The 11,238-nt window shown below is 31.9% G+C and overlaps 1 long non-coding RNA gene across 1 annotated transcript; it reads left to right on the top strand.

Annotated features, from left to right (window-relative positions):
- Positions 1-849: 849 nt before the first annotated feature.
- On the top strand, positions 850-2,544 carry LOC111022275 (uncharacterized). The gene is made up of 2 exons (XR_002602944.2): positions 850-1,733; positions 1,824-2,544. It is a non-coding gene; the product is annotated as an uncharacterized LOC111022275 (long non-coding RNA).
- The last annotated feature ends 8,694 nt before the right edge of the window (positions 2,545-11,238 follow it).

Below are 11,238 nucleotides of genomic sequence, written 5' to 3'. Positions count from 1 at the left end.
AAAATTTAGTCATAATTTTTCTTTACATAAGTGTCTACAACTACTTTTGTCCTATTTTTCTTCTATTGTTAAAAAACTTAAATGGATGACCCAATTATAAACTAAATTCAAACTTTAGGAACCAATTAAAAACTAAAGTCAATTTAACTTCAAGGACAAAACATGTCATTTTTTTAAACTTCAGAATTGAATTAAGACTAAATTTAAATAATCTCAAGGCCCAAAAATATATTTTACCCTTTATTTTGTCATATTATCCTCGCTGCTCGGAAACACCCAGTGCGCCCACCCCTTTTTTCTTATTAGTAAGATAGTTAAGTTAATTAGAACATGGTTCAAGTAGCACAACTCGATGCATAGTTCGAATTACATTCTCAAAAAAAAAAATTGTTACCATGTGGTTAGATAATATTTTAATTTATCAATATTTTATTAATTATTAATGGTAGGAATAATGGAATTCTATTGCCAATACGACGTGACTAAAAAATGGCACATCCCCAAACCTAGGAACTTAGAACTTTTTATCTGTTCTTAATTTCTTATGGTTGTCATATACAAAGAGCTGTCTTCATAATAAATATGTGGATTGTTCTTTAAAAAAATATATATATGTGTATGTGTCGATTGAACTATATATAGACCATAATCATTGGATATGGAGTAATATATAAATTAGGGGTGAAAGAACCTGAGAAACCGACCAGAACTGGATAGAATGCGTATGGACTAAACCGAAACCAAACGCAGTAGCGTATGGACCAGAACTGGATAGAATGCGTATGGACCATAACTGGATTAAACTATGTAATATCTTCATATAAATTATCATTGATACATAACATTTTTAGGTAACTAAATATAAATTACTAATTTCTTTATTTATTATAATAAAATTTATCCTTTCCTAATTTAAACCAATTTTTTTTTTTTGACAAAAAAAAAGGGAATTGTGCCTTTGGAAAAAAAAAAGCCCTAAAAACTTCTCTCTCTTCGTTTCCTCCTAGCCTCCCATCCCTTATCTTCGTGAAAACCAGGCGCACCAGCCCTCCCCCTGCGTCGTCTCCGGCAACTCCTAATCGGCGAACGATGGCGCACGAACCCAGTAGCGTGCTTCCTCGGCTTTCTTCTTCGGCGGCATCTGTGCCCAGCAGCGGTTTGACAATTACCGACCAACAGCGGATACTGTGGCGGTGAGAACCCGGAAGGCGTCCTCCTTTGCAGGTAACGGCGAAACAGGCCCGTGACCACAACGCCAAGTTCGGTTCTGCAGCAGTCCGGCCAGATCTGAGAGTTCCGATCTTCTGTACCCACTCTCACATTTGCGTCAATCGATTCCAAATCTGTGTATCGAACACTTTTGCCACAGTTCAAACAAAGACCCCCAATTAATTCGATAAAGGTAAGTAGGTAACAACCTTCTCGTTCCCTTTTCCGATTAATTTTCAGTGGTCGAAACTTGAGTTATAACGTTCTGAATTTTCTTTTTCTTGTCTAGTAATTGATCCAAATTAAGGGCTTGGAGCGTGTTGTAAGTAAAAGTAGATTGGGGCGTGTGTGCGTGCAATTTTTCGTGTATATCTCTTATATTTATGGTTATTGGACCTAGTTTGAGAATTTTTATTTGATGTGACTTGATATAGTTTACTTGTGGATGGTTGAAAGCATGTTCTGAAGTTTGGATGAATGTGTGGTTTGTTAACCATATGCTTGCTGGAGACCAGGAACGGGACGTGAGTTCACTGATTTAGTTGATTTAATAGTCTAATTTATGCTTTAGGAAGAAAGTTGAAGCATTCTTCTTCTTCTCCCAACTTGTGCAGGTCTAGGTGCATTCTACTTCTTCCAGCTTGTGCATCACACTCAATTGAACGTGATGTACATTTCAAACTCTTGTATTTTCACTTCTATTATAATTCATATTTGTCTTCTTTGTTTTCTTTTCGCGCTCAAGTTTGTATAGTGAAAGAAAGTAGGGCCTTACATCTTGTTATCAAATATTTATGCATCTCGATGATTTTTTAGAGGATATAGGCCATTAAACACTGATCTGGAAAAAAAATAGAAGAAGGTACACACTTCACAGATGGTCATGGTAGAAGGAAGGGAAGAGATGAGACGAGGGCTATGTGTGAGTTGGTGTAGGATTTAGGCTTTTGGGTAATTAGGTGAATGTTTGGGGTACGTAAATTTACTTATAATTTTTTCCTCCCCATACTTGTAGTGATGGAAACAGTGGAAAACCTTCTAATGGAATAAAAAATAACCATCTCTTTCCCATGTCTTGTTGGAGTTATTTGTTTGTTCTTCTTTGATTAAATTTGTGTTGCAGTTTTCATCACAGTAGACGGTGGCCCATCTCACATATCTCTATCTCCATTCAAGACATGCCACGCCACACCCACAATTCATTAAATTAAGGATAAGCATCACTTGTTTTTTGGTTTGAATTATATATACTGGTATGTTTATGGTAATTATTATTTTGTAAATTTTATACTTATTAATTGCCACCAAAGAAATATCAAGGAAATTTATATCTCAGCGACATGGTTAGGAATTCTTACCCTTGAAGAGCTTTTTTCTAAGATTTTTTTGGATTGAACTTCTTATTAATGATGCCTAATACCAAGGATTTTAAATGTCTTGACTTAAAATTAGGAGTTGTTTTGTTCGTGCAGTTAGGATGATGTACCAGTTTTTAGTTTGATGTTTTTAATTCGTCTAGTTTACTATGTCATGATCCAATTACATGGTTGTCATTCGGGATGTAAGCTTGAAGGATGTTTGGATCTATTGAAGCTAAATAAGAGAGTTAGGTATTTTGGCTTCAATTTAAACTCCCATTGTCTCTCTGGCTTTAACTTTTTTTGTCTCCCTGGCTTTAACTTTTTTTCTACTTAATTTTTTGGGTAGCACAATATCATAGATTGTTACACTAGAAGCTTTAGAGCCTTTTATATGTCATGCTCCAAAGCATGTACCATTCATATGCTTCCTTGTTGGATCAGTATGGCAACCGTAGCGGGGGGAATAGAGTTTAATTAACAAAATATAAACTTTTTAATAAATGGGCCCAATTTAAACAAAAATAATACACTTTTTGAGATATGCAATTTTAACAAAGTAAGATAAAATGAATTCTAAGGCAAACAAGAGAAATTTAAAGCAAACAATCAAATTCTAAGATTAATTGCAAAAATAAATAAGATAGAGGGTTAGAGAAATTTGACACCGGGAATTTTTATAGTGGTTCGGCACAACTGTCCTACTCCACTTCCCAAGCACCTCTTGGGTTGTAAATTGAAATTCTGACTCAAATCGGTACACTGCTCTTCACAAGAGCAAAGACGATCCTCTCCATGGTGAGGATCACACCGTTACAATGAGTTGAAGATTTTGAAACACACACTTACAAACTCTCAAATAGAGTAAATATACAAATTTGAGCTCACAAAAATTTCAATCCTCACAACAATAAATTTCTCTCACAAATAAGATGGAAAGAAAAATTGAGAACTTGGAGAGATTAGCAAATGAGAATTTTGAAGTTATGGAGGATTGAGAATAAGAGAATTGTTGTATGATTTTGAATGAGAAGTTTAGTTTAAATAGAGGGAAGAAAATGGTAAAGAAATCAAGTTTAATTTTAAACCATTAGATCTTAATTATTAAGAATGAAGGGTTGAGATAATTTTAAAAAAATAAATTAAGAATAATATATATATATATATAATGATAAAATAAAATAAAAATATATATATATATAAAAAGTGATGTGACAAGTTGTTTTAATTATTAATATATAATAATAATAATAATAATAATATATATATGTGAGAAAACGGTAAGTTTTCAAATTTTTTTTTTATCTTTTTCTTTTCTTTTTCAATATTATATATATTTTTTAAAAAGAAGCTTGTCACTTGTTAGCTTACGAACTGTCTACGTCATCTTCTCGGGTATTTTTCCTTCCAATTTATTTCGATCGTAACTTCTCCGTTTGAGCTCCGATTTGGATGATATAATAGTCATTGGAATCGTTGTAACAAGCTCTACACTGTGGACACTTTAAAATACAAAAAAATCAATAAATAAAATTAAGTTTGTTATCATCAAAACATTAATTAATTAATTAATTAATTAAAATTAATTAATTTGAGATTAAGGCCAAAAAGCCAACAATCTCCTCCTTTTTGATGATGACAAACTTCCAAAGAAAAATACATAGACATCATAGTAAATCCAAAATATCATACTTACTTAAAAAACATTCAAAGATTAATTTCTCCCCCTCAGTTGATACATCCATGGATTAATAAACCAATAAATCATGAAACATTTTTAGAACAAATTTTTCTTAAACTTCTCCCTCTTTAGAATCATAAAAAAAAAAAAAATTAATAACATAAAAAGCTCCTCCTAAAAATATGAACACAATTTTGCATAAATGCTCTCCCTATCAATATGCATTTTTAAATGCATCACAACGAATAATACCAAGTTCAAGCCTAATTTTGCAAAATCATTCTTCATTTAAAGGCTTGGTAAAAATATCCGCTAATTGATTATTTGAGCTTACAAATTCAAGAGTAATATGACCGTTTTGCACATGCTCTCTTATAAAGTGATGACTAATATCAATATGCTTAGTCCTAGAATGATGTATAGGATTTTTAGTCAAATTTATGACACTTGTATTATCACAAAATATAGGCACATTTTCAAACTTTAATCCAAAATCACAAAGAGTTTGTTTCATCCAAAGAATTTGAGCACAACAACTAGCAACCGCAATATATTCCGCTTCGGTAGTTGATAAAGCAACCGAATTTTGCTTTTTACTAAACCAAGAAACTAGGGAACTACCAAGAAATTGGCAAGTCCCACTAGTACTCTTTCGGTCAAGTAAACTACCCGCAAAATCCGCATCGGAATATCCTACCAAATTAAATTCAACATTTCTAGGATACCACAAGCCTAAATCAATAGTTCCAAGCAAATATTTAAAAATTCTTTTAACGACATGCACATGAGATTCTTTAGGACAAGATTGAAATCTAGCACAAACACATACACTAAACATAATGTCGGGTCTACTAGCGGTTAAATAAAGTAAAGAGCCAATCATACCTCGATAAGTCTTTACATCCACACATTTACCTTTCTCATCCTTGTCAAGCTTAGTGGATGTGCTCATAGGAGTTTTGGCAATTTTACCTTCATTGAATTTGAACCTTTGAGCAAATCTCTTGTGTATTTCTCTTGACTTATGAAGATACCATCCTTGAGTTGTTTGATTTGGAGTCCAAAGGAAGAAGCTAAGTTCTCCCATCATACTCATTTCAAACTCATTATGCATGCATTTAGAAAATTCTTCACACATAGAAGGATTAGTAGAACCAAAAATAATATCATCTACATATATTTGCACTAAAAGCATATCATTTTCTTTAGACTTAATAAAGAGAGTAGTGTCAATTTTACCCATTTTAAAACCATTCTTAATAAGAAAATTACTAAGTCTATCATACCAAGCTCTTGGAGCTTGTTTTAAACCATAAAGAGTCTTTTTCAACTTAAAAACGTGATTTGGAAAATCAAAACTTTCAAATCCCGGAGGTTGTTCCACATAAACTTCTTCCATAATATAACCATTTAAAAAAGTACTTTTCACATCCATTTGGTACAAAATAAAATTCTTATAAGTGGCAAAAGCAAGTAACATTCTAATGGCTTCTAATCTAGCAACGGGTGCAAAAGTTTCCTCATAATCTATTCCTTCTTCTTGACAATAACCTTGAGCTACAAGTCTAGCTTTATTTCTAATGATATTTCCATTTTCATCCATTTTATTTCTAAAGACCCATTTAGTCCCAATTATAGAAGCATTAGAAGGCCTAGGGATTCCCAAACTTTGTTTCTTTCAAATTGATTTAATTCTTCTTGCATAGCTAAAATCCAAAATTCATCGCTTTCGGCATCTTTAAAATTTTTTGGTTCAATTTGAGAAACAAAAGCAATGTTATTAAACATATTAAGGGAAGAACGAGTTTTCACACCTTGTTCGGGATCACCAAGAATTAAATCCTTAGGATGGGATGGAGCATACTTCCACTCCATAGGCATGGATGAAAAACCGTCCACCTTATTTTCGTTGATGCTCACTTCTTGCTTACTTGAAGCAATCTCTTTGCTTTTGTCACTAACAAGTAAATCTCCAAAATTTCTTTCTAAAGAATCACTACAAAAAGAATCATTAGAAACAACATTGCAAGATTCATCAAATACCACATGCATAGATTCATCAACTACCAAGGTTCTTTTATTGAAAACTCTATAAGCTTTACTAGAAGAGGAATAACCAAGGAAAATACCGACATCCGTCTTAGAATCAAATTTTCCAAGTCTCTCTTTGTTGTTCAAGATAAAGCATTTGCAACCAAAAACTTTGAAATATCCAATATTTGGAATTTTGTTATGCCAAAGTTCATAAGGAGTTTTATCTAAAGAGGGTCTAATTAAAATTCTATTTAAAACATAACGAGCGGTATTAACGGCCTCCGCCCAAAAATAAGAAGGTAAACCATACTCATGTAACATTGACCTAGCAAATTCTTGCAAAGTACGATTTTTCCTTTCAACCACACCGTTTTGTTGAGGAGTTCTTGGAGCGGAGAAGTTATGAGAAAATCCATTTTCTTCACAAAAATTTTCAAAAGCATTACTATCAAATTCTCCTCCATGATCACTCCTAATTTTAGAAATCAAAAATCTTTTTTCATTTTGAACTCTTTTGGCAAAACTAGAAAAACTTTTCAAAGCATCATCCTTATGTTTTAGCATCAAAACCCAAGTAAATCTTGAAAAATCATCAACTATCACAAAGGCATAATAGTTCCCTCCAAAACTAGCAATTCTAGAAGGACCAAATAAGTCCATGTGATAGTTGTAGGAGTCTTGTAGTAGAGATCATATTTTTAGATTTGAAAGAAGACTTGGTTTGCTTACCCATTTGACAAGCATCACAAATTTTATCTTTTTCAAATTTAAACTTGGGAAGACCTCTAACCAAAGAATTCTTGGAAATATTTGACATTAAGTGCAAGCTAGCATGTCCTAGTCTTCTATGCCATAACCAAGAATCATCGTGCAAGACCGATAAACATTTATCACTAATAGGACAATCATTCAAATCAATAGTGTACACATTTTCATCTCTATTTCCAACAAATAAAACTTTTCTATCACTGGCATTTTCAATGATGCAATTCTTTTTATCAAACACAACTCTAAATCCTTTATCACACAATTGACTAATACTAAGTAAATCATGTTTTAAACCATCAACCAAAAGTACATCTTCAATCAAAATAGAAGATTCATTACCTATACTACCCTTACCTATTATTTTACCTTTCTTGTTATCACCAAAGGTTACGAAACCTCCATCATTTTTGGAGAAAGTGACAAACTTGGATTGTTCTCCCGTCATGTGCTACACACAATCGCAAACGAAACAAATAAGCTACAATTATCCAATCGACCTCCTCTTCTCGCCTCTAACCATTTAGTCGATCTCTTTAATGGTGGAAGGTCATCATCAACCAACCTTAGTTACATCAAGTTCGCGTGTTAGTACATGACTACCATAATAATATTGTTTGGGAATTAACGAGCTTAATGCCAATGGGAAATGACTAACATTTCCATTTCTTGAAGCATAAAACACCAAAAAAATATAGCTTAACTGCTATTAATAATTGATCAGCCTCCCCCTATTAGACAAAAAGCTCAGCTCTTGCTCACAACGGCCATAACAATGATGTGAAATCTTACATATAGAAAAAGAGAAGTGGTGATGAAAAGCAATATTCCGTAGATTGGCTTTCTTCTCTCTCATGAACCACTTGCCCCCGAAACATGTTGATTATAATCACTACATTGACTTTGCATAATAGGCCGCAGCTTTTTAGGATCTATAATATGCATTAACACCATAATGAGTGAGTAGGGAAAAAGAGAAAGGCAAAGAGAATGGAAAGATGAATATTATAATATTAATAAATCTTATCATCTAATAATTTTGCATTTTAATATAGAATTGGATAATTGTGTCATCCATATAGTTTAAAATATAGTTGGATAATTGTGTGGCTATCCTGCAGCAAAGATAACCAATTAAGACTTAGTTTTTATATGTGTCATGCATATAGTTTAAAGTCTAGTTGGATAATTGTGTGGCTATCCTACAACAAAGGTAGCCAATTAAGATTTGAATAAGTAGATTGTTTTTGCTTGTTATTGTTCAACATCTATGTTGTTCATAAACCAGTTTTATTTGGTTAAAGTCTTTAGTATTTGGAGAATCTAAAAAACCGTTTGGTATTGTCTCTTTGCTTCTTTGTTTTTGTGAAAGAAAGATCATAGGTGTTATTCTTTTGAAACTACGAGTTGAGTGTTATTCTTTCGGATTGAGATCCTTTCTTGTAGGTTGTTACCATTTTGTTGGGCTTGGTTTTTGTATTCATTTTCTATATTCTTTCATTTTTCTCAATGATAGCTTGGTTTCTTCTCAAAAGAAGAAAAAAAAAACTGAAGCAACATTTGGAGCACATTTAGAGCATCAATATGAGAACTGTTTACGATTTCGTGAGTTGAAGTTAGTTTCTTGAGAGTGGAGCACATTCATAATTGTTGCATGTTGGAGTTAGAAAGAAAATGTGGGAGTTAATATTAATATTTTCTTAATTGTTCGTTTTATTTTGTTGAAGGAGTAGCTTGCGAGAGCAACATTTTGAGAAAGGAGAATGTATAGGGAAGAGTTTCGGCGCACTTTCGACATGTACGCGGTTGATGTAATGTGAATATAGTTCGTTGGGCATTCTCTTATTGTAGTCATAGACTTATAGTATAGAATTTGTATAAAATATCATAATGTACAAATTTGATCAGACTTTGATCTTATATATGCAACTTTGTTACATTTTATAATTTACAGGTTTAGAGACTTTCTTTGAAACGTGTACAGTGCTATTAAAATGTATTTCATGGCTGTTATGAAATTGTCATATATAAACTTTTATTGACATTACAAACTTTTATTAAACACAAATTGCGACAAAAACAAAACTGTCATAATTAATCAATTGTCATGTATAAAATTTTCGTGATAGTTAAAATTGTCAATATAAATATTTTAATGACAGTTAAAAATTGTCAATATAAAGAATTTTATGACAGTTAAAACTACCAATATTGACCGTTAAAACTATCACTATAAAAGTTTTTGTGACAATTATAAATAGTCATTGTTACGCTTTTCTTGACGTTTATCAGCAGTCGTAAAAAAAAAATTCATGTCAATTTTGAACTGTCGTTAAAAAATATTTCATGACATTTATAAATTGTCGTCATTAAGTTTTTATTGACAGGAGAGTAAAATCTTTCATTGTTTTAGTGACAATTATAAACTGTAATTAAATGAGTTTTTGTGACATTTATTAATTGTGATGGAAGATCTATTAGTGACAAGGTATAACTGTAGTTGTAAATGCATTGATGACAATTTTTCAAATTTGTTATCTTCTCCTCTTTCTTGATGTCTTAATAGATGACAATTACATAATTTTCATGAATTATGTTAATGACAGAATTTAACTGTCATTGAAGGCAACTTTCTACTAGTGAATACATATAAAAAAAAATACTATATAAAACATTAAATATATTATCCCATATTTTTCTAAATGAAGTGTTTATAATCCGTTACATCACAAAATAAAGTATACAAAGTTACATAAACTTACCCAAAAATCAATTTCCAACAAATATGTCTCGTCTTTCTTTTATACATCAATGAAAACTATAACTACATGTGGTCCAATAGGAACGTGATTAACAAGAGCAGCTGGATCATTGAAAGACCAACATCCTCCTGCAACTATCTCTTTTGAGTTTTGCTGAAACAAACACAATAAAGTAACCTTAGTCAATTATGAACCATCTTCTACCAAAGCTAGAATATGATTAGAAACGTCACAAACTAGAAATAACTCTAAGTATCCTAAACTTTTTAACCCCCCTCTTCCCCAAGCAAACCAAACCAAAAAGAATAAAGCATGTATTTGAGTCAATTCTCAACCAAATTCCATGGAGCCTGCAATATGCATCGAAACATCACAAACTACAGAGAAGTCTAAATCTCCTAAACTTTTCAACACACCCCGAACAAATCAAAACCAAACGTAAAACAATAAAGCTCAAGTCTTCCAGCCAATTCTCAACTAAATTCCACCAGGTCTATATGCATTGAAATATCACAAACTACATAGAACCCTAAATATCCTAAACTTTTTAACCCCCAAAAACAAAAATAAGGAAGGAATTGAAACAAAAGATACTAACCAATAAACCTTAGTTAGATGCAATTAAAGGAAGACATAATACATGACTTGCAGGAATATACCTAATAACTTCCAAAAAAACAACGAAATTTTAATGATTTTGGTGGTTTAGTAAAGGAATGCAGTAGATGAAAGAAGAAAGAAACTGGACCAAGTTTAACTATATGAAGTTTGTTTGTGCCATCTAAGTAGAAAAAAAATCTCATTTTCCTCATTCTTAGCAATCAAAAAATAGAAAAGCTATTCATTTATTAGGTAAAAGAATGCAGAACAACTAATAAAAGTAAGAAATCAAGTGAAATTCAATACAAACAGCTCCCACATCAAATCATATTGTATTGTCAAAGTTTAAGAAAATTAAGAAAGTAAGAAAATCAGTTGAAGAAAGCAAAAGAAAGAAAAATAAAAAATCTGATAACATCAACAATATTAAACAATTAGTTATCCATATGAAATAGACTAGAAGATATTAACCACATAATTTTTAGGAAATAACTCACCAGCCTTGGTCATACCAATATCACTATCAATGGTTCACAAGCCATCTGTTTGCCTTGTCAGGAATAATGTGGATGGAGAATTCCGGTTGAGCATCAAGCTTGCTCTTGTCAGTCAATCTCTCAAATCGTATTTTTTCCAGAGCCTAAAAATAAGGATTTAACTCAATAATTAGTTAAACCAATCACCTAGAGTACTTCAATTCCTAAGAAGAGGATACAACATCTTCTATAATGTATCAACTAAGAATAGAGTATAATCATAGAAATACACATAAATACTATAATTTTATACCAATAACAATAGATACCGAGTAAAAATAAGATGGGCCTTC

This window comes from Momordica charantia (genome assembly GCF_013281855.1).
Source record: "Momordica charantia cultivar OHB3-1 chromosome 2 unlocalized genomic scaffold, Mcharantia_2.0 BLBB01000002.1, whole genome shotgun sequence".
NCBI classification, from domain to species: domain Eukaryota; kingdom Viridiplantae; phylum Streptophyta; class Magnoliopsida; order Cucurbitales; family Cucurbitaceae; genus Momordica; species Momordica charantia.
This window is presented reverse-complemented; position numbering and strand designations above follow the sequence as displayed.